At 57.4% G+C, this 23,915-nt stretch overlaps 1 protein-coding gene and 1 non-coding gene across 2 annotated transcripts in view; both read right to left on the bottom strand.

Annotated features, from left to right (window-relative positions):
- Positions 1-23,915, bottom strand: part of PLEKHA6 (pleckstrin homology domain containing A6) — a 119,325-nt gene that overhangs the window by 42,542 nt on the left and 52,868 nt on the right. The window lies entirely within an intron of this gene.
- Positions 8,776-8,962, bottom strand: LOC149853745 (U2 spliceosomal RNA). Its single transcript, XR_016439061.1, has one exon. It is a non-coding gene; the product is annotated as a U2 spliceosomal RNA (small nuclear RNA).

Below are 23,915 nucleotides of genomic sequence, written 5' to 3'. Positions count from 1 at the left end.
TGCAAACCGACTGAGTGACTGATCAGAAACACACTGGGGACATGCTGAAGGGGTAAGACAAGGCCTTTACAGTAATGGCTTGCAAAGAGAGAAGGATGAAACATTGCCCCCACAACACCACCACTCCTGCAGCCAAGCGTGGTTACATGCACAAAACCCAAACTCAACAAATCCAGGAGCATGAAGCCCTTGGCACTGCCAAAAATGCATTATACTGGCTACACATCGCAGTGCCATGGCACTGGGTACTCCATGAATATGAGGAAACATCAGTCTGTGTTAGCACAGCTCCACTGGTGGTTTGGATCCATCCGGCTCAGGCACCTCCACAGACTGTAAGCCGTTTGGGACAGGGACCAGCTTTCTGCTCTGTTTGTGCAGCACCTAGCACAGGGGAGACCTGCAACCCATGACTAGGCCTCAGGTGCGACGACACTACAAATAACCCTTGCTATAGTTCCAGCACACCAGCAACCTTAATGTGTCTATCCTCACATACACCTGGGGGACAGGATGGTGCTGTCGTCACCATTGTACAGATGGGGACCTGACGCACAGAAAGATGAGGTGGCTAGTCCCCCCAAGGGAACACAGGAAGTCTGTGGCAGAGAATGGACCTTAACTCAGGCCCTCCACATCCTAAGCTAATATCTAGGACTATAAGAGAGCCAAGGAGCACTTACCTCTAGCCTCTAACCCTAAGCATCCAGCTTTGTGCGGACTGCAGCATCCTATGTTAAAAAAGGCTGTGGACCCTTATGTTCCTAATTTGGACAGTCATTCAGGGCCCAGTTCCTTCTGCCACTTGCCTCTGTAGCCAGCAGCACTGTGCACAGCAACTACAAGACCTGCTTTGCGCAAAGGAGAACCTATTTAATTAATGCTGTGAAGCTGCACATTAGTTAAACCAAGACTACATGGTGCGTGGACACGCACACTGGCTGAAGCCTGGTTTTCTTGGTTTGGCTTGCACTGCACAGCAGTTAAACCCATTTCCAGTGACAGTCTAAGCAGGGAGCTGCACTGGTTACATATCACCCCTAGCAAGACTCCACTGAATCGGAGCTACAGCATTAGGTGCTCAGCCTGCAAGCCCCAGGTTCCTGCCAAGAGGCACAACAGGACCAATTAGCACTGGCAATGCATCCCCCCCTGCCCTTCAGGTTAGAAATCAAGGAGCTCCAAGGGGGTGGGATCCCTAACCAGGCTCTTAGCTGCCAGCTTGGAGCACCAGTCCACAGCAGGCGAACGCCACAGCACATTCAAGAAGATTCTTGCTTTGGCGAAGCTAAGGCATTGGTCCCAACGCAGCTCATGTTCAGCGCTAGATCTGCTCAATCCCACTCCATGGAGGGTGGCAGAGATGTCCCAGAGCACAGCAAGTGTACGCAGTGCGACTGCACAGACCCATCAGCCTAACAGGATGGCAGCTACCAGGCTCTGTCAGCACAGGAAACGCGGCTCTCACCCCCTCCGAGCTCCTGGCTTCCCAGCGTAGCACAGCCATGCATCAGGCTGTTCGGGGACTGTGTTCCCATGGATGATTTCAACACGCAAACAGCCAGCGCACTGCAACTGTAGCATCAGCAAAAGGGGGAAAGTTTAAGCAAAGAAAACAGTGGCTGTAACCCCCTGCCCCCCCCCACCACCTCCACGCACACGGATTGCACCCAAAGACCTGGGAGAAAGTCAAGGCTAGTGGGTCTTCTGTTTGCTGGCAGGAATCCTGCTAAAGCAGCTCTCCCTGCATACCCCCTTGCTGTCCAAAGCCCTGTCCCTGCAGCCAATACTCTGCACCACTGGTCGCTCCCTTCCTAGTCATCAGCTTTAAAAGTTTCCACTCGCCTGCATCCAGATATAAATAAGGACAAATCCCGCTCCCTGCGTGGAGCCAGCAGCACTGCTTTTAAGAAAGAAGGGAACCGAAACTCAGAAAGACACCAAGCCCTTTCTTCCTGCTCCTTGCCTGGTTTAAGATGGCAGAGGAGACAGTGCTTGTTGCACCCAAGTTTTTCAGAGGAGGGGGCAGAGCCCAGGGCTCTGAGCGCACGGCCAGGGGATTAGACACACACAGAAGGGATGACCCCTCACCCCACGCTGAGGGAGAGGGGCCAGGGCAGCACTGTTTCAACAGAAATGCTACTGGGCCGTTGCTAGGGCAGCCTGCAGGTGGGGAAAGTCGAGGGACCCCTCATCCATGCTGACTGTCCCAGTCCTGCCAGGACTGATGCCCACAGCCAGGGACTCTCCCCAGGGCGCTGAGTCTGAGCACAGCCTTTGTTCAGACAGCTCATTCATCCAGCAGCTGCTCTTTATCTCCAGGCAAGGCCCCCCAACCCCAGGCCAGCCCTGTGCAGCTTCTGCGGTGCCCACTGACACTCACCCAACAGCCTCCTTGCCCCCTGCAACACCAACCCCGCCCAGGCCCAGGCAGGGAAGGGCAGGTAACTTCCCAGGATCCTCCTTAAATTATTCCCCTCCTAGCCTCGCCTTGCCTGACCCGGCTCCAAGAACTCCTGAGTTAAGCATCTCCTCCTGAAGCACTGCAATGCAGCAGTCACTGACCGAACTGAAGTTCCCCCATGCACTTCCTCGTACGTGCAGGCACTGAGCCCCCCCGGGCCAGCGGAGCCAGGCCTGCCCTCTCTCCCCTTCCCCTGCTCTCGCCAGGGGAGTCCTACCTGACCCGACGGTCTGCCCGGAACTTGAGCATCGTGACGGGGCCCTTCCCGAGCTCAGCTGCGAGCCCCAGCTGCAACCATCCCTCCAGGAGAGCTGGGAGAGAGGTAGGTCTTCCTGCAATTCCAGCGGGGTCTTCTATAGCACCGGGCAGCGCATCCCGGGGGGACAAGCCAGCCCTAGCCCGGAGGCGGGCAGGGCGATCTAATCAGCTTCCCAACCGGTCTCGATTCCCTCCAGTTCGGCGCTGGTAGCATTTGTCTTCCCTTCCTTCTGGCGCTCCCTTTCTGCTTCCTTTATGGCCGGCAGGAGAAACACAGCAGCTCACTCTAGGCATCGGGGTCTGTTCTAGCCTAGTCCAGGCTCATCGTTCAAGCTGAAGAGCACTCGCGTGCAGCAGCTGCCAAGCTCGGAGCGTAACGAGGAGATAAAAAAAAAAACCCAACCCAGCTCCCCAAGGAGAGAAAGGTGAAGGGGAGAGACGCCGACACACGCCACCCTCACGTGTCAGGTGCAGCCAGCCAGGGAGGACACTGAGGCCTGACCGGAGCAATTCGGGAACAAGGCCGGTGGACGGTGAAGAAGGCAGGCCCCCGCGCTGTCGAGGAAGAGACACTCGGCTCCCCTGAGCCCTGCCCAGGTCTCATCCCACACTGGAAACATCGAGAACTCGACAAGGCCAGGAGCGTGGGGCGGGGGCTAGAGAGCCCTGCCAGGCCCAGGGCCGATGGGCAGACGGACGCCCTACCGAGAAGCAGCCGTTTGCTGCTAACCTGGGTCGCATCTCAGGCTCCAGCTGACTGATCCCACCCCCTTACGACTCTCTGGAGTAGCCTTGTGACTCTTTGGAGTAGCAACTTGTTTTCAGAGCTGTTCTGCTCCTGCCTGCAGTCAGCTCCCCTCACTTCTTTTTAGGCTGAAGCCCACTGATATCACAGCAAGGAGCAAGGGGGAGTCTATTGGCAGGAGGGGAGGATGGGGAACCAGGAACTGGCCAGCTCTGGGAAGGGTTGAGGTAGCAAGGGGCTAGGGAGGCTGAGGACCTGGCTTTCTCCACTGCGGGACCCTGTAGCAATAGCGCTTTGCTCGTCCCCTGAAAGGCTTCAGGATTTGCAAAGTGTGTTGTAGCCCCTGACTGAGAAGGGGACATACTGAAGGCAGGGTGTGAGGCTGAACCTGGGAAACGTGCCTGGCAAAGGGGTACAGCGAACTGAAATCCACTGAGAGTGTTATTACAATAAGTCGGAGGGAGGGAACGTGGCACTGACATTTGCAAGAAACCTCCAAACAAGGAAGCAGAGATCTGAATGCCAGCTGGCTTATATCATACAGCGTGCCTGGATCCCAGCAGCACACACGGCCATGCTAGGGCCCCCTTGGCACAGTACTGCCCCGTAGCTCTGGGGTCACCACTGCACAAATGACGTCACGAGCAGCCCACCCATCAGCTCGGCTGAGGCCAGGACATCGTTCCTCCCAGGAACTACTTCCACAAATCCTTAATATGGAAGCAGCATCCCACAGCGATAGACGGGGATCCACACAACAATGTCCAACGCATTGTTAGACGTGTGCTGAGCCAGGAGATACTGGATGATAAGGGCAGAAAAGATCCAAGGTGACCCTGTGGTCATCCCTCCCGCTTGGCCCTGCCTATGGCAGCATGGATAGTGCTGCGGTTTGAACGCTTCGCCTTGCTCTACCATCCTTTGCTGATAGGCAAGCAGCTAATCTGAAAGAGCTCTATCGGCAGGGCGTAGGAACAAGTAGCACTGTTTGTAAGCTAACTGGGTCAATAAAGCTGTTGCTTTTCGTTACAAATGGCCTCTGACGTGCATCTCCGAACACCTTCGTGTAGAAGGCAGCGACACGTGTTGCTTTCAGGGAACGGTCTGCAGCAGCGCAGGTGCAGGGACAGTGGCAGCAAGCAGGGGCCTGTGAAATATGGGAACAGGGAACAATTTAGGGGACCTCCCTTCCAGCACCAGTCCAGCTGAACACCTTGATGTCAGATGGGTTCACAGCGTTGAATAGCTCAACCTATAAAGGAAGTATGAGGCCATCCCTTCTGATGCCCTGTGTCCGAAAGGCCATTACTGCCAGCCAGATCCTTTACGCCAAGCCTTTCACTAGGTCCAACGTTTCACACCTCAAAAACTAAAGCATGTGTTGCAGGTCAAGAACAGGAGAGAGGAGGGATCCTCAGTGCTTGACATCGCTTTCTGAGCTTAGCTTCAGTGAGTAGTAGCAGGAACCAGCTTGCCCTGCACCTGGCACCATCCCATGGAGAAGTCAATAGCAAATAACCTGTGTTGTAACCTCCAGCGGCCCCATACCGAGCTCTTGTGTAGGATCAAACATACCCCCCACCTAGAAGTGGTGGAGAGGGGGTTCCTGTTAAGCAGCATGCACATAGGTTACTCCCACTGCCAGTCTCTCTGCCAGACCCAGACCCTGACCCCGACCCCCTCCAGAACAGGCACCCACGTGGCAGTGAGGGTCCTCACTAGGCCTGAAAAGGACACAGGGATGAGGCCTGAGCAGGTATCTCAGAAACATGGGGAAGTCAAGCTGGAAGAGACCTCTGGAGACCATCTAGTCCAACCCCCGGCCAAAAGCACACAGCCACAAGGCAGAGCACCTAAACCTGCCACAGGTAAAGCAGGGGGACCACTGTGGCCAGTGTCCTGCTCCTGCTGTTAATATACGCTCAGGAGATCCAAGGCAGAGGGGCCGTGTCCCCACTACAGAAGAAAGCATCACTTCCCCCTCCCCTGCACTCCAGTCCGTACCAATCTGACCACAGGGTAAAATTCCTTCCTGACCCCAAATGTGGTATCAGTCTGACCCTGAGCAGAGGACCAAGACCCTCCAGCCAGGAACCACTGGGTTCAGGTCCCAGCAGGGGCGCTGGCACTGGCACACCCTGAACCAAAAGCTAGTACCTGCTCCAGAGGGCTGTTCTTGCTCTCTCATTTCAACCAATAATGCCATCCTGGAACTGCAAAACATTTCAGTCCTGATGAACCAGCATTTACCATCAGGAAACTGTTTTACAGGAAACTCCCTATTCCAGCACATCTTTATCTGCACTGCAGTGGCCCACCTACGCTTCTGAGGGGCACTCTCCTCTCTCCTCCCACGGCCAAGGGTGCTGGACCCCAGCAACTTACCCACCTTGCTGCCTCTGCCTGGACTTGTCCAAGTCAGTTAAGCAAAGGAAATACTACTGGCAATGGGACACACAGTTGGCTCTATTTCACCCAGGGCAGAGGGATGGGGTGACTTATCCAAGCCACCCATCATGCCAGGGGTAGATCCAGGATGAGCCAGGTACTCCTAGGTCTGCACCCAACATATAGGGTAGCTCAGTGGGGAGTTTGGGTACTAAGCACATCCTCATGAAGTAACTGCTACAGATCAGCGGGAAGGGGGGGCACGAGACCAAGGGGTAACGCAAAGCAGGGGGGACTGGGTGAAGTCAGGCTGTTTTGCCCTGTGCCATGCTGCAAACTGCTGGCCAGGAGAAAGTAACTCATTTCTCAGTCAGCCACACCAGAGCCTGAGTGCCCAGCTATGAGGGCAGACAGAGGGGGAGAACATCACAGAGGTCAAAGGAGGAATTATTGCCTCTGCATCCTCCTTGGTTCTCAGCAAGGTTTCTGGACCAGAGGTGCAGACAGCTCTGAGCTGTGCTCCTGCTCTCCCTAAATCACGTGCTGCCAGCAGGAGAGCTGAAGCGAAAGACCAGGCAGCAAAGCTGCTCCCATCCATCAGAGCCAGGCAGGGAAAGGGCAGCACGGCACAGGACTCCCCAGGCCTGCGATGGGCACAGCCCCTGCCCCTTGGGGGCAGCTTTCTGCTCCCTGCGCCATGCTGTTGAGGCCAGTCTCGCATCTTTCCACAGTGTAATGATTTGTATCATAGCAGCTCTCAGATGCCCCCGGCCCCGTTGGTGCTAGGTGCTGCATGTACCTGGTGAGAGAGTCTCACTCTGTCCCACAAGAGATGAGACAAAAGGTGAGAGAGCACCAAGACAAACAACCTGAAGGCAGGAAGAGATCAAGAGAGTTAGCCCTCAGCTCTGGACAGGCAGGAATTGAATCAAGATCTCCTGGATCCCAGCGCAGTGCCTTAAAGCAAACCCATCTCTGCTCCAAACTGAAAGAAAACACCTTACCAGGCTGCTGGACAGAGCCCTTCACCCCACAGGGCCTCTCAGCTCTGCGTAGCACACCTGGGGGCTGCAAAATGGCAACATGGGGAAACTTTGGTGCCAAGCACCAGGACAACCCCCCGCTATCACCAGAGTGGGGACAAGCACTCAGGACTTCGGTCTTTAAGGGACCCATTGATCCAGGCTGGGCTGCCTCATCCTCCGGAAGTGCAATGCCCCAGTACCGTGGTATCTGGGCTGGCTGCTGAACCCCATGTTACCAGCCAGCATTTGCTCCAAGCCGCCCACCCAAGAACAGACCCAGGCTCACACCCCACAGCTTCACGGCTCTCACCTCCCAGAGAGCAGGCTGAAACGTGCCTTCTCCTCCGCCTGACACAGCACAACTGGAGCTGCCCATTGCCAGGTCAGCTTTGCTGGGCACAGAAGCACTGCCAAGCACACGAGGCTCCCAGGAAGTGCCAAGCGTCGGCCGTTACAATTATTACACCATAACATCCTTGTCGCGTCCCCGCCCCCAGATGGGAATGCGCTGGCCTTGCCCGCGGCCTGCAGCAATGCAAGGAGCAGGGCAGGCTACTCTGCACAGGGGTGTTCAACGTCCCACACGAGAAAGGTGGCCTCCAGGTAGCAGCCATAAGCTCTGACCTGGGTGGCCTGGGAGAGGCGAAAAGAGGTCCCGCACTCGCTCTCAAGCATTAACACACCAGCCCTGCGAGAGGAAGGCAGACATAGTCTCAGCCTTCCCAAGTTTTTTAAAGCCATCCTCAGCTTCCCATGAGAACTGTAGGGCTGGAAGGGACCCCGAAGGCCAGCTAATCCAGCACCCGACCAGCTGGAGGACTGGCTGGCCCTGACAGAGGTACAATATAGCAGCTATGTCCACAAGCTACCTCTTTTCTGTGGCTCTGCCCTCAGTGCCAGCACCCTGATGTACAGTCCCCTTGCTGCAGCGAACACTCCTGGCCCATCTAGACCCCTGCTGTGCATAGTCATTCATAAATACACGCTATCTGAAACAGCTCAACTCCACAAGCAAAGACACACGGCCTGAGGGCACAGTCACTCTACATCTGGATGTGCATCCACGGTGTCAAAGCAGGGCTTATGCCAGAACACATTAAATCCCCACTCAGGACAAAGCATCTGCACTTGAACTGCCACGCAGAAACGAGCATGTGTGGGTGTGCAGCCACACAGACCCTCACGTGTGGGTGTGCAGCCACACAGACACTCGGCGTCAGTGCCAACGCCTCTGTAACAACATGCCGAGAGGGAACCCCATGAAGAAGTGGTAATTCTTCCAGCCCAGAGCACAGCTACCCCGCTGCCTGCAGCGGATGAAGCCACGAGGCCCGGGAAAGTTCAGATCTGGATCCAAACCAAAATTTCTCATCGGAAAAGAAACTCCACTCTCTGCACACAGTCCAGCCCGTTTCATGGGTATTAAACCAATGTGTGGGGGCGCACACAGCTTTCTACCGCAGATCAAGCAACACAGTTCAACAGTTCAGAGCCTCTGGTGTGAGCATACAGCTGCCTACTAAAATGCATGTGGGCAGAAAAGGCTGCCTCAATCAATCCTTCTGCAGGGAAAATGAATGAAAATGAAATTGAAAATAAAAAATAAAATTTCAAAATTTCAAAATTTCCCAGGGTTCAGGGAAAAGCCTGAAAGAAAAAACAGGCCATCAAAGTGATTTTTCCCTGTATGAAACCTCAGAAAATCTGAACCAAAGGACAAGGGGCGGATTTTTCAAAGACTTTTCTCTCTCTCTTTTTTTGTATAAAAACAATGTTTTCAACAAAATGCTGTTTCTCACCGGAAGGATGTTTGGATGGAAAATGAGGACTGGTTTTCTGAACCTCTTGAAGTTAGTCTCTGCGTCCTTAGAGAGGTTTTTTGGGTTTTTTTCCTGTTTTTTTGCACCGGTCCTGGAAGCACTGGTATACCAGGTCAATGCATGGAGGGGATGGAGCAAGCTCCGGTTCCACCCCCCAACACCAAAATGAATCTGCTCAATACAGACCTCCGATGGAGGACGTATCAGAGACAACTCGAAGGCAGGTGATCAGGCTAGCATCCCTTGTGATAAACAAAGCTATCACCTGATTGATCATGGTGTCTCCCCTGCCAGTGTTTGCTAGATAGAGGTCCCCTTAAAGATGAGTGGAGTTCTCCGACGGACTGTCTACACCTCCGAGCCCAGCGCTCGGCCCCACCCAGAGCTGAGGGCGACCCGTGATTTTCCAGGGATGCTTCCCTGCCTGCATGTCACGCTGGATGCCAGTGGCTGCTCACTCCTCCCTCAGATCCTATCCCACGAGCTACCTCTCACCACATGCAGAGAAGTCGATCATGGCGCCGTGCAGTCACCTCTTGAAGGCTACTCGGCAATATTTCCTGCAGCCCCTGAGGCAGCCAAAAAGACGGCCCCCTGCCCGTGTACGGAGGATGCATCTCAGCGCAGAGAGGCTGGTAATCCAGGAAAGGCTGGAGACAGCCGTGTGCAGGCAGGTGAACAGAGCCAAAAGTTTAAATCACAGACAGCTCCCAGGCAGCGCCTGAAGTGGGTAATACCAAGGCCACAGGGCGCAGTCAACAAGTATCCAGGGCTGCGGGCACGGTCCATACGCCTCCAGGCCCTGTGAGGGGAGCGCCGGAGAGAGGGGAGCAGGCAGAGTAAGGATTATGCTGCATGCTGGGGTAGCAGACACAGCCAGCCGGGCACCGCCCTGCTGCAGATCCCCGGAGACGTAGCAGGATACCTTGGGCAGGCCTGCCGCTCGGCACCCCATGCAACATTCATGGGCTCAGCCGTGTGCGCGCCGACACGACACACCCCCCGCGGGCGGCTGGGGAGCGGTTTGATTTCCTTGGCCCGGAGCCACCCCTGAGTTCCTGCAAACTCTTGTTTTCCTGGATCTTGTTTGTGAACCGGCCCCTCCCTGCCTCCGCGCGCACAGGGCTTTTAGGCAACGAGCAGGGAGTGCCTGGCAGGACCACGGGTGCCTCCTGCTCACCTCCACGCGGAGGCGTCGCTGAAGCCTCCTGCACAAAGCCACGGCCGGGTGCCAGCTGGGCACCTAACAAGGCCCGAGTGTGCTGGCACCTTCCTCTCTGGATCCCTGCCACGCTCCTCCCTGCTCACCTGAGCCTCCCCACTGCTTCCTGCCTCTCAGCCATCGGGAGCACCCGGCTCTCCTTCGTGACACGGGCAGAGCTGGTAGCATGTGGACACCCGGTGTGCAAAGACGCAGCCCCACAGCCCCCAAAGGATGGTGGGGGAGACATCCCTGCACCGGGCAGGTCAGAGAGCCACGTGGACCCCGTCACAGGCGCTCCCCTGGGAAATTTAACCCTGTCCTTTCAACCCACGCAGTCGCCACGCATAAGGGAGCCAGCCACTCTTTCCCAGGCACCGGCAGAGGCCACGGGCTCTCCTGGTGGGGAACGGCACGATCTCTGCCACTTTGCAGGCACAGCACAGAGCACAGCTGAGTCGGAAGCGGCTCATTAGGGCTCCCAAGATCTGCCATAATGGAAACGATCATAATCCTACTGGTGTGGCACAGGCACAGGGGCATGCAGGTGCCTGACCATGAAAATCGGTCTTCCTAGAATGAGACGGCCCTGCTGATTTTCCAATGGCTAACGAGGAAATCGCATTTAGCTGCCACCTTCTGCCTGGAGGATGTTATCACCAGGAGGACGCAAACCCCAACTCCAACATGGGCACAGGGGTTCGGATGTCCATAGCACAGCTGGCTTTTCTGCGCAGCTTGACAAAGAGGCCCATGTGTCCTATGCCAGGCTGCTGCATGGGACCCCGGAGACGGCACTTTCCTATGGGTTGGGACAGGAAAAAAAGAGGTCACTACAAAGCAGGCTGAGGGGCTCTGGCAAAGGGGAGTCCCCCTGTCTCCACGCAGACCCCCACCCCAAGCCCCATCAGGTCCTAGCTCCTCATGTTCCCAAGCCTGGGAGGGCAAGGGGCTTTTGACAAGCAGATAGTGACCAAGGGCAAGACTGGGCCGAGCTGGAACTAGAGCACATCAGCTCATGGCACTGGCACTGGCCTTGCTGGGTGCTTGCCAGCCTGCCGGCGACAACTGGAATGGGATCAATGGCCCTGGAGGAGGTGAAGGAAGGCTGGGGGGCACTTGGGCAGGCAGGGGACGATCCAGCGGGCCAGCTGGAGCTGATGAGCAATGCAAGCTCCTGCCTGGGGCTATCTGGCTCTATTGCCCCACAAGGGTGCAGCCAGGTCCCCCTGGGGTCTGTACTCCATAAGAGAAGCCCTTTGCAAATCACAGCCAACGCAAACTCCGCTGCTGGCTGCACTGGATGCAGGTAATGGTCCCTGCTGACGTCCCCGGCACGCGGTAGGAACAGGCTAATGGAAACCATCCCTCCCCAGCCCCTGCCCTCATCGGAGCGTCTGGGATTCCTGCCGGCCTGAGATAACAGGCAGACTGGTGGGGCCCTCACGAGTGGGGGGGGGGAAAGAAAAATCAAACAGGCCCGAGTCCCGCCTGGGCCTCTCCACGAAGCCGCGGCAGCGCTCTGAGCCTGCTGAGCTCTAAATGCAGACCAGATTGGAAGGGGAGGCGCGGCGGGGGGAGGAGGCAAGCGCAACACATCCTCGAGGTCTGAGCCAAGGGAACACAGAGCTCGCCCCAAAACTACCACGGTGCCGACCCACCCCTCAGGGCTCAGATGAAGGCCCAGCCACTCCCATGCCAGGCTCTTGCTAAGGAACCACCTGGAGCCCTCCAGCATGCCAGCAACACCTTCACCTGGGAAATTCCTTAGGGGAAGTCCACCCTTGCCCCACCAAAGCCCCATCGAGGATTGTATAGGGCAGTGTCCCGTCCCCTCCCAGAGCCCTGAGACGAGTGCAGAGATTGCTAGAGCGCTCCCAAACCCTGTTGCAATGGGAACAGGAGGGCTGAGGGATCATGGTCATCGTCGGGGAGCCCAGCTTTGGCCAAGGACTCACCCTAACTTCCCCCAAAGTGATAAATAAAAGGATTTGCCTGGAGATTGTGCATGTGTGCTCTGGCACAGCTCAGGGGCAAGGATCCAGGCTGCTCTAAACCCAGGGGGATGGCGTGGCCGGTGTCCAAGCCAAGCTTGTGCTTTGGCTCTCTGCTTTGTTTTCCTACCCCTTCCTTCACCTCTCCCCCTCCCCCCAAATCCATATCACTCTTCTCCGATTAAGGCTTTGCCGGAGCATTTGGAAGCGCTTTGCTCTGAGGCAGCAATTTACTGCAGCACGTTCGGTGTTGGAGGCGAGGACATCCATCAAGCTAAGTCGCGTGGGAGCTCGGGGGGTGGCTTTCTGTCCCTGCTTAGACCCTGGCCTCTGGCTAGCAAAGAGGCTTGGATGATTTTCTGGAGTGCAGCAAGGCCGGGGGGGGGGGGGGGGGGGGGGGGGGGGGGGACTACCTAGCCCAAGACCTAAGGGGGGCAGGCTGGATTTTGAAGGGCAATTGCTGATTCCTGATTAGCACTGCCAGCTGGTGCGGTGCTTGCACAAAGCTGAGCACAACCATCTGACCCCTCTTTTACAGAAGGGGAAAGCAGAAAGCATAGGACATTGATGCCACTCAGCTGAGATTACACAGCAGGCCAGCAAGGCCTCGGACTCGAGAGCCCCACGCCCTACCCACTCCCTGGCTTGTCCAGCTTATGGGGTTAGCCACTAGCTCCCTGGAAGCAGCTGCTGCACTCCTGCATGCCTTGGAGCCAAAGGCTGCTGCCTTGTCAGATTTTGCCAGCTGATCGGTGCCAGGCTGGTCCAGCCTCAGCCTGGGGGGCCTCCAGAAGATCCCCCTGGATCGCGCTGACAACTCCAGCTGGCTGCAAACTGAACTGAGAGCCTCAAAGGTGCTGGCCAGCTGCACTCGCTGGAGATCGTCCAGCCCTTGCTGCAACCCTTGCTCCCCAAGGCAGCAGAGCTGGGGAGCGACATGCGCCTGGCTTTGCAGATTCGGAAACGAAGGCAGAGATCTAAGGAAGCAGGCTGGTGCCTACAAGAGGTCATGCCTCTCCGAGCCAGTCTCAAAGGTGCCAGCCTGCCCTGACTTCACACTAACGTGGCAAACCAGCACAGCGGGCAGCGATGTGTCCCATCCAGCACAACTGGGCTGCAGAGATGGGACTAAGCGAATCTGCTGACCCTCAGCCTTGTGCTTTATTAATATCCCCTCCTCGCCGAGGAAGCGAGAAGCGTGTGGGGCGATAGGTGCTACAGAAGATTTTAAGGGCATGACCTTCTTAGGCGTTGAGGGCCCAAAGCTCCCATTCATTCAAACAGCTCCGCGGATCAGGCCGTAAGCGCCGATAAGCCTCCTCTCTGCCAGCATAAAGCAGGCACGGATCACCCTCGAAAAGAGGAGCACGAGGCTGCGGCACCCTCCCTCCGCCTGGTACCAGTCCAGGAGGCATCTGTGCCGCAGCCTCCCCCAGCCCGTCAGACAAAGAGGCCCAGCTTGAGCCAGCAGGTCGGAGGCAGATAACCGTGTGGCTGGCTGCCGCTCTGCCCGCTGCCGGAGGGAGAGGAGAAAGAAAACATTTTCTCCTCCACACCACGTCGGCGCCCTGATGAACTGGCCTGAGCACAAAGGGGAGGCTTTGTCTGGAGAGGCATCAATCAGGGGTGAGCTGGGAGGCGACAGGGAGACATGAAGCTCTGCACGGATTTATTCTTTCCCCCAAACAATAATAAACAGTTGTCTGATTTTTTTTTTCCCCTTCGCCTTGCTCTTCGGTTTCTTCCCCGACCAGCATGTATTGCTCCCTGCGTGGCTTGCTCTTTATCAGCCAGCACTACCGAGTGACAGCAGCTTATCAGAGGACATGACTCAAGCCCCCAGCCCCCATCACCCCATCACCCCACAACCACTCTGCTTTGCAAAGGAGATGCCTGACAGCTGACACAGATTCCCCCACCCTTCCAGTTCCCTGCGCTGCCGCCTTTTTGGCGCGCACAGCAGCGTTGGTCAAGGGGGAATTAGCTAGTTTTGCATCCTACTCTCTGCTGGGTCCAGTCCCTTTAAACTGGATCATAGAGGGCTGGAAGGGACCTCAGGAAGTTGCATCTAGTGCAACCCCCTGCTCAAAGCAGGACCAGCCCCAACGAGATCATCCCAGCCAAGGCTTTGTCTAGTCAGGTCTTAAAAACCTCCAAGGATGGAAAATCCAGCACCTTTCTGGGTAAACCATCCCAGTAATTTACATATGCTAGTGAGAAGGTTTTTCCTAACATCCAACCTAAACTTCTCTTGCTGCAACTTGAGACCGTGGCTCCTTGTTCTGTCATCTGCCACTGGATGCTCATCTCCAGAGGCCATCACTCTGCAGACGGCATACACAGATATAGCTATGGGGGGCAGCACTGGCTTGCTTCAGATGCCGGAGGAAGAAAGACGCCTCACGTCAACACCACCTTGTATCCCAAAGCCTACGCGACAGAGCTGGAGGGAGCAGGCCAGTGACCAGAGCACACACGGCCCTGTGAGGGGTAGACGCAAGGGGCAAAGACGGCTCGGAGGCAACGAGCAAGAGAAAGCCAAGCTGCTTTGCCATGTGGCTCGCAGACTGGCAGGCACGGGCCTGGGTGCTGACAGATTCCAGGGAAATTTTAAACACCTCCATCTGCTGGGATTAAACAGCAGAAGGTAAAGGGGGAAAGAGAGCGCCTGCTCCAATCCCTGCTGCCTGGGGAGCTGCCAGGCCTACTCCAGAAAGGATGACCCCCATTACCTGTGGAGTGCCAAGGGCCTCCGCCCTGCTGACACTCCTGACCTTGCCACCTGCCACCTGCTAATTACTCATACCTACGTGATGAACAGAGCTCTCCAGCCAGCATTAATCACCGCCTGCAACCCAGCAACCCCAAAGAGCAAAGATCTCATTAAGAAAAAAAGCTGCTGGACCACTTGGGGAGGTGTGTGTGTGGGGTAGGGGGTGCTGGTTGGGTGACGTATGCTACACAGGCCTGGCCCCCTCCCCAGAGACCTGCACAGAGGAGCACTTGGAGCTCCCGGGAGGAGGCTGGTCCAAGCCACAACTTCCCTGGCACTCTCAGGACCCAGCGCGATGACGAAATCTGCACAGTCGCGGCACCTCCCTCCAGCCCGATAGCAGCAGTGGGAAGTCGGGGCTGGATCCCGATGGCTGCCTAGAACGGGTGGAGTCGCAGGGAAGCGGCCTGGTGCCCAATGCCCGCTTCCACCTGGGACGGGTGTGGGGCAAAGTCTCCAGAAGGCAGCATGAAACTAGGCCCCAGAGCCCCCCCGGAATGGAACAAGCACTCCTGGTGCTCCCACCACTGGGAGGGCTCATCCTTCCCCTTGGCACCCCGCAGGCTGCTCAGAACCAGCTCGCTGCACTGCATCCCAGCCGGACATCCACCCCCGGGGGCAAGTGGCGCAGCGAGGGGAGGCGCTTACTTACAGACCAAGAGCTCCCTTCTCCCAGCTGGATGGCAGCCAGGAGATTGCTGGAAGGGGGGGCAGATCCGGCCCTGGGATGCCAGCAGGGCAGTGCCCACCCTGGGGAGTCACCTCCTCACCAGCAGCGGGTAGCCCAGGCTGCCTCTGCATTAGGTGAGGAGCACAGGCCTGTCCGGGGAACAGAGCCCTCTGGCACAGCAGAGACGGCGAAAGGGGCAGGCCTCACTGCTTCCCAGCTCTGCAGCAGGCAGGAAGGAGCCAGCCGGGAGCACTGGGCACTTTGCTGCATCTCCCTGGCAGCCCTGGCTCCACTGCAGCTTGAGAAGGCTGTTGCCATGTGGGGGGTAGAGAGAATCCCCTAGCTGGCTTTGGCTAAGGATCTCAGGTGTGAGAGATCTCAGAGGACTGAGGTTACCCCCTTCCCTCCCTGGTAGGCACCACAGAGCAGCTCCCATTCAGCTGGGTCTTACTAGGCAGCAACAAGCAGCTGGAGGGGGGAACGTATGACTGGTGCAGCCTGTAGGCCTCATGACGGGTCTGGCATGGCAGCATCACTGCTGTCATCACCACATCGTCCCACGGTACCTCTGCAGCACAGTATGGCAATGCACGCCTGGCTATGGCTTGGGAGGCTGTGTTTGTGGGCAAAGAGCCCACAGCTCCCACCAACAGGAACCAGCTTCTTAGTGGTCTGCTCAGCTCTGTGGTTATTCAGGTCTTTCTGCTTGCCAGGAGCAGGACAGAAACCACCTAAGTGCAAAAAGCCCCATTTCCCTTCCACTTTCAGTTGTCCAGTGCAAACAGCTCTGACCTCCCAGGTCCCAGGTCAAGTGAGGGGACTTGTTGGGAGAAGGAGGCTGGAACCCAGCAGGCACGCTGTCCCTGTGGTAGCCCTGGAGGGGAAGAACAAGAGGCCCACTGCAATGCCAAGCAAGATCTCCATAGGCAGCTCTCCCAGAGAGCTGCACATGATCCTGAGAGCAAAGAGCATCACTGCTGGTAGCACAGACCACAGGATCTCAGCCCCAGAGGCTGCTGATAGGGGCTGGGTGAAGTAGTTGCAACCCACATCACTCTGTACATTGGCAAGCGGACATGCAGTCCCTAGGCACAGCCCCCTCTTGCACTGCCTGCCTCATGCTGCATGCAGGTGCTCCCAGGCTGAACTCCATGGCTCTGTCCCTCTCCAGGGACCTCTGCACCCCTTTAGGCCCCCAGTCTTTCCCAGACTAGGGCACAGCCCCCACTGCAGCTGCCCCACCATCCAACAGCTGGGCTCATCAGAGAGGAAAAGGATGTGGTCCATCTCATGACTAAGGGGGTCTCTGCGCCATTAAAAATAGTTCCATCAGCTGCAAGGCCACCCCATTCAAACCTGTACCAGTAGCATAGCACGGACCTGTCTCAGGGACTCCAGGCAGCTTTAGTCCACGCTACACAGGGCCCTTTCCAGAACAGGAGCAGGAGGCAGGAAGGGTGGTGGAATCTCCTCCCATACTATGGCCTATACACCAAACCAGGGTCTCTAGCCTTTGCTCCCACTGCAACAGACTCTCCTGGCCTTCCATATGTCCCTACAAGCTTCCTGAACAACCTCTTTTGACCCAGGGGAATCACCAGGGAATCTCAGGTAACTCAGCATTCAGCCCCACTTTGGGCACCAGAGGCTGGTCTGTAAAAGTTCAGGCTGCTCTGAGCAGCTCCTGGATTGCAGGCATCAGTGAAATCCGTTCAGCACAGCCCCATTGGCAAGGGACCCCTTAGGGTCCTCAGGCTGATGAAGGAACCTAGCATTGTCAAAGATCAAGACCAAAACCATCTATGAGCTGCAGAGAGAGAACTACAGTATCTGATGCTCACCACTGCTGTTAAAAACCAGAGCAATGTCAGGATAAGACTCGCTCTCAGGACGTGCCCCAGAGCTGGTACCTTCCTCCATCAGTCCTCACACAGGAGCCTGGAAGCCATGACCCCGCTGGGGACAAGAATTTGCCGTCACTTCAGAGCAAGACAGCAGCTTTGTCAGTGCCCCAGCTGGGGAGGCAAAATTCACCCTCTGCAGTTGGCTGCACTGGGCTTCAGCACAGGTCCTGCTAATGGGCTTGGTTGTTTCATAACCCTTAGGATAGTCTCCGCACAGAGACTCCCTGAAGGAGGAGGTCCTGTCAAAGAAACACCTTCCTGTTGGCCCCAGACATCCAGCAGCACATCTGGTGTGCTGGCACCAATCCTGGGGATTGGACCTCTCCCCCTGCCCACCATTAGCAGCTTCCAGTGAGGGGAGAAGTCCATCTCCTGTGCTCACCCAAAGAGCCATAAAAAGAGAAAAAGCACTCACCAGTCAAGGCAGAGCCTTCACCGGAGCCGGGAGGGAACCGTGCTGGGAACCAGAGAGATGCTTGCAAGCGGCTGCTCCTGGATGGGAGGCTGCTCCTCAGTGCAGGCTTCACAGCATCCAGCGCAGAGCTCAGGCCCCAGCATCCGGGGAACAAACACCCAGATGCGGCCAGCAGGTCTAGGCAGAACCCAGCATCGCTCTGCCTAGCTGCGGCCGCTCCCCTCTCTAGATTCACAGCGTGGGTTAATGCCGCTGAGCCCTGTTGGGCTGTATCATCTGCCCTTCCTGCCCCCAGTGAAGCAGGAGGGGAGAGATGCAGGCCAGAGCCCCTGCCCCAGGCACGGCTCTGCACCAGGAGAGCCTCGGCTGGCCCCACTCAGAGCAGTGACGCTGTCCCCGCCGCAGACAATGGGAGATGGGCTGAGCTGCACACGCTTGTCACCCAGCAAGGTCGCGTCCTGACCCCCCTGCAGACCCCATGCACTCCTCGGTGCTGCAGCTCCTCGCCGGACCCTGAGCCAGGTCCTAGTGGCTTTCAGCACACTGAAATATATGTTTTCCTTCATACCCCAGGGAGATTGTCATTGTTATCAATCATTAACAGCCACCTACGCTGCCAGAGGCCTTAACCCCTTCCAAGCCAGAACACCGCAGGCCTGCCCTGGCAGGCATCTTGCACAGGGCTTGCTGCAGCTCGTGTTCCTTTAAAGGCCACCCCACCTTGTCTTTGCTCCCTACCACAGCCTGCTGCTGGCTCCATCCCAACCTGCCACAGCGCTGAGGTGACTGTGGGCTCTCCTCCAGGCTACCTGAGTAATGCCATGGCCTCCCAGGGAGGGAAAGCTAATTCCCAACCCCCTGCACTGGGGTCCCCTCCAGGGATGGAAACAGAAGCCAGGGCAGCAACTGCCAGGTATCTGGTGAGCTTAGGTGGCCAGGTTTGCTCCCCCTGGACCAGTGGGGGGGCCTTGGGGTACATTGGGAGGGTCACCAACAGGAGCAAAAGCAGGTGCCTGTGTCACCCGACTCCCAAGGAAGGAGGCGGAGGGTTTCACGGGGCACTTGCTCAGCGACAAAACCCTGGTGCACATCCTTCCCTGCCCCACGGGGCACCTGCAGTGGGCACAAAGGGCTGGACTTCCAAGTGCTGCCAGGTTTCCCTAGGGGCTCAGCCCTGCAGCCTCTCTCCACCTGCCCTCCAGCTCCCTCATCCTGCTCCGCTCTGCCTCTGCCCTCCCTCCGTGGCCCCACTCTCCGCTCCCGCTGGCAAGTCTGGTCCGAGTGGACATAGGAGCCAAGCAAAGCGGCGCCCAGATCCACGCCAGGACCTTATCTCACCGCACGTCTTGGCTCCGCCACCCGGTCAACAGCTCTGGGCTGGCTACAGTGCCCTGCACAGGCCCAGCCTGGCCTTAAAGAAGCAGCTCCAGCCCGGCCTCTGGGCCTGGTAGGAGCCCTTCACCGGGCCTGGACGGAGCTGGCTCTTCCCCGGTGCCACGGGCACCTTCCTGAGGGGACTCTGTGAGCATCCCTGCAACGAAAGGTTTAGATATAAGAGCAAAATGACCTCTTCTGGGCTGTGAAGCAAACCGTACAGCTTCGGCCTCTTCCTCCACCAGGGCTGCCTGCCTAGAGTGGGGAATACTGTAGTAATCCCCTCACACGCCGCAAAGGCGTGTTTACCCTGAAGCATAATGATGGCATCTCCATATTAGCTGCATCACTGCTAAGCAGCTAATCGGAAAAAGACGGCGCCTCCAGCCTCCCTGCTCCCTCCAGCATAATGCAATGCCAGCCCCCCTGGACCTCCAAGGCCATCACGGACGGCACAAGGGGCAAATTCACCCCTCAGCAACATGGGCTGAAGACACCTGAGGAGAAGTCTCCTCCGACACAGAGCAGGCACTAGCAGCATCTGCTCTGCTCCTTGCCAGCGAAGGCCGACGTGGGCTGCTCTTCAGAAAACTCAGTCCCTGGCGCTCGGCAAAACCTGGAATATGACTCAAGTTTCCTATTTGGTGCTGTGCAGCCTCATCAGAGCCTCCCAGGGCTGCACGCCTCGCGGCTGGCCCCCGCAACAAGTCCAGCCACCCTAGTGCCATGCCACAGAGCTCCCAGTGTCCCTCCACACCCAGCATCAGGGCACTGGTGGCATCCTCTTCATCTCTGCTGGAGGCCCGGCTGCACTGCAGCTGTCACGACTGTGCTTTGGCACTGTTTGTTTCCAGGCAGCTGCCTGGGAAAAGCCTGAAACTCCAGCAATGGGGGCTGAGGGCCAAGATGGAGGGGCATCGGCAGAGCTGTTGAGGGGGCCTTAAGACTGGGGTAGTGAGGATGGGGCTACAGTGCATCAGCCAAGCAGGCCAGGTGGGAACAAAGCTCGGAAAGGACTGGCCGGTCAAGCTGGGAATGCACAGGGACTGGATTTAAGGAGGCTGCAGGGCAGCCCTGGCAGGGCTGGAAGGTGGCAGGGTGGAGCCGGGACTGGAGGAGCGTTGCTCCAGACAGCAGGGCATGGCAGAGCTGCGTGGGCGAAGGGTGCATGCGCTGCCTGGCTGGGCCGGGGCTTTCCATCCCCCCCTGGATGAGCGTGGAAGGACTCCAAGCAATCAAAGGCGATTCTGGCAGGCGACGCGGCAGCTGGATTCTGTTATCCCACTCCCAGCCACGGGCCCGGACACGGCTCCTGTCATCCCGGACCCACACACCCCTCCAGCTGGAAGCAGAGCAGCATCCCGCACATCCCACTTTCACGTGTCAGCGCAGCCCCTGGCCCGGAGCCTAGCTGCAAACCCCACAGCAGGAAAGGCGAGAGGACAAAGAAGGGCTGGATGTAAATGCAGCCGGAAGGGCGGGGAAGGTTACCCGAGCGCTCTGGACAGAGCCAGCCCATGCCAACCCACAGAGGGAAGCTGTCTGCACAAGAGGCCCCCTGAGACGGAGCAACAAAGGGTGGAGACCTTCTCCCAGCCAGGCACCGTCTGCCTTGGCGACACTGAAAGATTTAATGCCCGTCTCCTCTCTCACGCAGCGGGGGCCAATAAAACCTGCAGGGCAAAGCCCGGCTGAAGGGAGACTTGAGCCCTCCACGTCCCACGGAGCCAAAACCCACTCACCCTTTCCTCTGTGCTCCCGGAGCAGCCGCTGGGCTCGGGGCTCCTCTGCTCTGGGCACGGCACAGATGCAACGCAGAGGCATCTCACAGAGGGCATCTCACAGACAAAGGGCTTTGAAGGCCTGGACCAGTGGTGCACGCAGGGATGGCTGCAACCTGCCCACCGCCATGAAGGAAGGTCACGCTGGAGCCCAGAGCCGACTCTCTCGAGTCTCAGGACAGGGTCTCCACCACGAGGCTGCTTCCCTTTCCTGCTCCAGCACCACCAGCTTGACCCATCTCTATCTGATTCTCCGTGACAGTCATTTTGGCTCTCCGTCCTGCCGGAAGGCAGGCTCCCTCCCAGCATCTGCTTGACTATTGAGCAATGCTGCGTGGGGGCAGGAAAGACATTCCCTCCACCCTGCCGGCTTAGCCCCACAGCCAGAGATCTCCTTACCCCCGTTGCTTTCAACTCATAGTACTCAGAGAAGAGACAGAGCTCTTCGATCACCGAGTGCCTGTAGCTCTCAGCCTGCAGGTTATTAATGGCCGTAACATTAGCTGACCCCAGTTAAAATCTAGCCACAGGATTTGGCTCCATCTCCTCAAAGCCCAACAGCAGAGCTAGCACCAGCTCCTGCATTTCCCTCTCACTGGAGAGTTGGTGCTTACGGAAACAGCACTCCCAGCTGATGGCCACAGACATCTTAACCTGAGCACGGACGCTTGGGCTTGTCAGTACAGCAGCATAACATCTCCAGCCTTTTTGCACCCAAGATCCCGCTTGGCATCAAGGGAGAAGAGTCATGATCACCCCTTCACAGACAAACCCAAGGGAGAAGCGACCGGCCTGAAGGCAGCGGCTGGGACCAGAACCCAGTCTGACCACGTGCCAGGCCACTGGACCTTGCCGGTTGCCAGCGGTCACTGTAAATGAGGCCTCTGTTCCACAAGCAAAACAGTCCATGCTGCTCCCCCCATTGCACGCCCCCACTCCTCCTTCTTCCAGAAAAAGCAGAAAGGAGGGCACGGAGCCAGAAAGAAGCAGCTTTGGACTTGGAAGGAGCTCAGCAGACCAAGAAGGACGAGGAGCTGAAAGGCCAGAAGCTTTAAAGAGACATGTCCACGGTGCTGGCCACAGGATCCGGGAGGGAAGGGCACCGCTGCCCATCCGGTCTACCAACAAAAGCGGTTTTCATGTAGACACAAAGTCCGGGGGGGGAAAAACTCAGATCTGACTGCTGTGCCTTTCTGCCCAGGACCTTGCAGCCCCCAAACTGCTCTCACCTGGGGTCACGTATCAGCCCCGAAAAGAGGACACTTCAGTGAAGAAGGGTTGAGTCACCTAAGATCACCTATGGAGCCCCTTGGCTTCTCCCCATCCCTCCTTGCAGCTGCTTGTTCTGGAGGAGGGATCACTGAGGTATCTGTGCTTTAGAGGAGGAGGATGCCAGTGGATGCCTGAAAGGTTTAGGTAACCCCGGGAGAAACAGCTGGGTGGAGGCGAGGCTCCCATCCCACTGAACACCCCCGGCACCAGCACACACATTTTGGGATGGGACAGGGGCTTCCGCTGGGTTTCTCTCCTAGCACTTTCTGGCTCTGTGGGGGAAGAGGAGCAAGCTGGGTTGTGCCCTGCCTCGGGAAGATTTTGAATAATTAACCTCAAAGCAAGTAAGCCCTGTCACTAGGACGCACAGCTCTGCCAAGGCAGAGACCGATGCACTCTGTGTGAAAACAATTGCACACGTGGGTTTGTGCAAGCATGTGCCAAGCCTGGCAGCGTGTCATGTGCAGCTCCGTGCGTGTGTGTGAGAGAGGGGGTGGGTGCACAATGCTGCGCCAGGCAGCCATGGTGGGGGTGGGGGGAGAAGGGGATGAATGAAGTGGAGAGGAGACCTGGGAAACCAGACCCTTTACTAGTGCACCTGGTGCTAGCCTGGCCCAGCAGCCATAGATCCCACCAAGGTTATGCCCAGCCCAGAAGTATAAGCAGCTGCCTGATCCCTGATCCAAACCCCACTGCCCCACAAGTCACAGCAGGCAGGCAACCCCCCTACCACCCCGCAAACGGAGTCACCGAGAGAGAGCAAGCCCGCAGTACGTGCTCTTCCCTAGGTGTAATCCAGAAGCCCCAATCCCATCAGGCCGAAAGCCCAGCCTCCCGCATTCATCCCCAGCCCCCAGCACGGTGCCCAGGCTCTGACCTTCGCAGCCGCCGCTGATGTGTGCATTGCTGAAATATCCTGGCTTCTCTTCTTCCCTCCCCTCTCATCCCCCGGCCCTCTCCTTTCCCATTCAGCGGCCCCTTTGCCAAGGCAAACGCCCTGAGCACATCTGGCTCTGGCGGATCAGAGGCAGCTAACGAGCCCCTCTGTGACTGGAATCCAACCCCGCGATTGCACAAAGCAGACCCGGGTGGCTCCCAGGTGAGAACCAGCCTGTGTCTCTGCTCCTCCTCTGATGTGGAAGGCGCTGTGGGAGAGAGGCAGGGCTGCGGGGGCAAGGTGAGGAGGGAGAGGGCAAGAGCAGAAGAGCTTTAACACAGAAGCAACCCCAGTTTCCTTGGAGGTGGGGAGGGGGTTGGGACTCCCAGGCCCTCCCCAGTTCTCTCTGTTTGGGGATCAGTCCAGTAGCAGCACCTAACCTGCTTCCATCCATGAATCTCCAAGCACTTCCCAGAGATGGAGAAGAGTCCCTACCTCAGCTGGAGAGATGGAGGCCTAAAAAGGAGAAGCCGCTGTTTCAGTCACACGGTCAGGCAGCAGCAGAGCTGCGGAAGAAAGGCAGGCCTTTTCACTCCCACTCCGATGCCCTGTGCAATGCACCTTGCTGCTTCCCCAGGTTGGAGATGTACACGGTGACTCTCAACAGACCCTCTGCAGGGGCCAGGGACAACTGTTCTGGGTCAGGCCAATGGTGTGCCTTTTATCTGAGTCTTTTTTGAGAGCAGAATCACAGAAAAGCAGGGCTGGCGGGACCTCAGGGGGTCGCATCTAGTTCACTGCTGCCCAAGCCATCTCGTCCGAGTGCTTGTGTAACCTGTACTTCAAATCCTGCAGTGATGGAGACAGAGAAGGCTCAGAGAACCCAGGACTCCTGGAAGCCAGCCCTGGCTTTAAGCATTAGACAGCAGTTTGTTGGAAGGCGACATGTTTCCA

This window comes from Crocodylus siamensis, chromosome 13, assembly GCF_052110815.1.
Source record: "Crocodylus siamensis isolate JL-2025a chromosome 13, ASM5211081v1, whole genome shotgun sequence".
In the NCBI taxonomy this organism is placed as follows: domain Eukaryota; kingdom Metazoa; phylum Chordata; order Crocodylia; family Crocodylidae; genus Crocodylus; species Crocodylus siamensis.
Note: the sequence above shows the minus strand (reverse complement) of the source record. Positions and strands in the feature narration are given on the sequence as shown.